Consider the following 4,472-nt stretch of genomic DNA (forward strand, 5'->3'; position numbering starts at 1 on the left):
TAGTCCTGCTAGGTGGCTAGATCCAGCAGAGAGATAACAATCACTATAGCTCAGCTGTCAGGAAGCCACATCTATAGAAAACGGGGGAGAATACTACATCAAGGGAACATCCCGGGTGACAAAACAACAGCTTTGAGCCCTAGACCTTCCTTCTGACAGAGACTACCCAAATGAGAAGGAACCAGAAAACCAACTCTGGTAATATGACAAAACAAAGTTTTTTAACACCCCTCAAAAATCACACTAGCTCACCAACAATGGATCCAAACCAAGAAGAAATCCCTCATTTACCTGAAAAAGAATTCAGAAGGTCAGTTATTAAGCTAATCAAGGAGGCACCAGAGAAAGGTGGAGCCCAATTTAAGGAAAAAAAAGAAAATGATATAAGAAATGATGAGAAAAATCTTCAGCAAAATAGATAGCATAAATAAAAAACAATAAACACTTCAGGAAACAATGGAAACACATAGAAATGCAAAGTGCTCTGGAAATTCTCAGCAATAGGATTGAACAAGCAGAAGAAAGAAATTTAGAGCTTGAAAATGAGGTTTTACAATTAACCCAATACAACAAAGACAAAGAAAAAAGAATAAGAGAATATGAACAAAGCCTCAAAGAAGGCTGGGATTATGTTAAATGACCAAACCTGACATTAATCTGCATTCCTGAGGAAGAAGAGAAACACAAAAGTTTGGAAAACATATTTGGAGGAATAACTGAGGAAAACTTCCTGGACCTTGCTAGAGACCTAGACATCCGACTACAAGAAGCTCAAAGAACATTTTGGAAAGTCATTGCAAAAAGATCACCACCTAGGCATATTGTCATCAGGTTATCTAAAGTCAAGATGAAGAAAAAAATCAAGAGCTGTGAGGCAAAAGCATCATGTAAACTGTAAAGGAAACCTATCAGATTAACAGCAGATTTATCAGCAGAAATACTACAAGCTAGAAAGGATTGGGGCCCTGTCTTCAGCCTCCTTAAACAAAACAATTATCAGCCAAGAATTTTGTATCCAACAAAACTAAGCTTCATAAATGAAGGAAAGACACAGCCTTTTTCAGACAAACAAATGCTGAGAGAATTTGCCACTACCAAGCCAAGCACTACAAGAACTGCTAAAAGGAGCTCTAAATCTTGAAACAAATCCTGGAAACACATCAAAACAGAACCTCTTTAACGTGTAAATTTCACAGAACCTATAAAAAACACACACACAAAAAAAGGTATATAGGCAACAAATAGCATGATGAATGAAATAGTACCTCATATCTCATACTAACATTGATGTAAATGGCCTAAATGCTCCACTTAAAAGATACAGAATTGCAAAATGGAGAAGAATTCACCAACAACTATCTGCTGCTTTCAAGAGACTCACCTAACTTATAAGAACTTACATAAACTTAAGGTAAAGGGATGGAAAAAGACATTCCATGCAAATGGACACCAAAAGGGAGCAGAAGTAGCTATTCTTATATCAGGCAAAACAAACTTTAAAGCAATAGCAGTTAAAAAAAGACAAAGAGAGACATTATATAATGATAAAAGGCCCTGTCCAACAGGAAAATATCACAATCCTAAATATATATGCACCAAACACTGAAGCTTCCAAAGTTATACAACAATTAGTACTAGACCTAAGAAATGAGATAGACAGCAACACAATAATAGTCCAGGAGCTCAATGTTCCACTGACAGCACTAGACAGGTCATCAAGACAGAGAGTCAACAAAGAAACATTGGATTTAAACTCTACTCTGGAACAAATGGACTTAACAGATATTTACAGAACATTCTAACCAACAATCGCAGAATATATATTCTATTCATCAGCGCATATAACTTTCTCCAAGATACAGCAGATGATAGACCACAAAACGAGCCTTAATAAATTTAAGAAAATTGAAATTATATCACTCACTCACTCAAACAACAGTGGAATAAAACTGGAAATCAACTCCAAAAGGAACCTTCAGAACCATGCAAATACATGAAAATTAAATAACCTTCTCCTGAATGATCATGAGATTAAAAATGAAATCAAGATGGAAATTTAAAAAATTCCTCGAACTAAATGACAATAGTGACACAACCTATCAAAACCTCTGGGATACAGCAAAAGTGGTGCTAAGAGGAAAGTTCATAGCTATAAATGCCTACATCAAAAAGTCTGAAAGAGCACAAATAGACAATCAAAGGTCACACCTCAAGGAACTAGAGAAACAAGAACAAACCAAACCCAAACCCAGCAGAAGAAAGGAAATAACCAGGATCAGAACAGAACTAAATTAAATTGAAACAAAGAAAGAAAGAAACAAACAATATATATATATAAAAGATAAATGATATAAAAAGCTGGTTGTTTGAAAAGATAAATAAAATTGATAGACCATTAGCAAAATTAACCAAGAAGAGAGAAAATCCAAAGAAGCTCAGTAAGAAATGAAACGGGAAATATTACAGTGGATACGATAGAAATACAAAAGCTCATTCAAGGATACCATGAACACCTTTATGTGCATTAACTAGAAAACCTAGAAGAGATGGATGTATTGCTGGAAAGACACAACCCTCCTAGCTTAAATCAGGAAGAATTGGATACCCTGAACAGACCAATAACAAGCAGTGAGATTGAAATGATAATAAAAAAATTACCAAAAAAAAAAAAAAAAAAAGAGTCCAGTACTCTGGCTTTATTCTACCAGACATTCAAAAAAGAATTGGTACCAATTCTATTGACACTATTCCACAAGATAGAGAAAGAGGGAATCCTTCCTAAAGCATTCTGTGAAGCTGGTATTACCCTAATACTAAAACCAGAAGAGGATATAACCAAAAAACAGACAAACAAACAAAAAACTGCAGACGAATATCCCTGATGAACATAGATGCAAAAATCCTTAACAAAATACTAGCTAACCAAATTCAACAACATATTAAAAAGATAATCCACCATGATCAAGTGGGTCTCATACCAGGGATGTAGAGATGATTTAACATATGCAAGTCAATAAATGTGATATACCATACAAAAAGAATTAAAAACAAAAAGCACATGATTATCTCAATAGATGCAGAAAAAGCATTCAACAAAATCTGGCATTCCTTTATGATTAAAACTCTCAGCAAAATTGGCATACAAGGAACATGCCTCAAGGTATTAAAAGCCACCTATGGCAAACCCATGGCCAACATAATACTGAATGGGGAAAAGTTGAAAGCATTCCCTCTGAGAACTGAGATAAGACAAGGATGCCCATCTTACCACTCCTCTTCAACATAGTACTGAGTCCTAGCCAGAGCAATCAGACAAAGAAATAAAAGGCATCCAAATTGGCAAAGAGGAAGCCAAATGGTGCCGTTTGCTGATTATATGATTGTATACCTAGAAAACCCTAAAGACTCATCCAAAAGCTCCTAGAACTGATAAAAGAATTCAGCAGTTTCAGGATACAAAATTAATGTACACAAATAAGCAGCTGTCCTATACACCAACAGTGACCAAGCTAAGAATCAAATCAAGACCTCCACCCCTTTTACAGTAGATACAAAAAAAAATTAAAATAATTAGGAGTATACCTAACCAAGGAGGTGAAGAGGAAAACTACACAACACTGCTGAAAGAAATCGTGATGACCCAAACAAATAGAAACACTCCCTTGCTCATGAATGGGTAGAATCAATATTGTGAAAATGACCATACTACCAAAAGCAATTTACATATTTAATGTAATTCCTGCCAAAATACCACCATCATTCTTCACAGAAATAGAAAAAACAATTCTAAAATTCATACAAAACCAAAAAAGAAAAGAGCCCACATAGCAAAGTAAGGCTAAACAAAAAGAACACATCTGAAAGTATCACATTACCTGATTTCAAACTATACTACGAGACCACAGTCACCCAAACAGCATGGTACTGGTATAAAAAGAGGCACATAGACCAATGGAACAGAGTAGGGAACCCAGAAATGAACTCAAATACTTACAGCCAACTGGTCTTTGAAAAATCAAACAAGAAATAAAATGGGGAAGGTCACCCTATTCAACAAATGGCGCTGGGATAATTGGTAAGCCACATGTAGGAGAATGAAACTGGATCTTCATCTCTCACCTTATACAAAAATCATCTCATCATCTCAAGATGGATCAAGGACTTAAATCTAAGACCTGAACCTATAAAAATTCTAGAAGATAACTTTGGAAAAACCCTTGTAGACATTGTCTTAGGCAAGGATTTCATGACCAAGAACCCAAAAGCAAATGCAATAGTAACAAAAATAAATAGCTGGGACTTAACTAAAGAGCTTTGCACAGCAAAAGGAATGGTCAGCAGAGTAAACAGACAACCCAGAGAGTGGGAGAAATTTTTCACACTCTATACATCTGACAACTAATATCCAGAATCTACAATGAATTCAAACAGATCAACAAGAAAATAAACAAACCCATCAAAAAGTGGGTTAA

This window comes from Macaca thibetana, chromosome 11 (assembly GCF_024542745.1).
Source record: "Macaca thibetana thibetana isolate TM-01 chromosome 11, ASM2454274v1, whole genome shotgun sequence".
NCBI lineage: Eukaryota > Metazoa > Chordata > Mammalia > Primates > Cercopithecidae > Macaca > Macaca thibetana.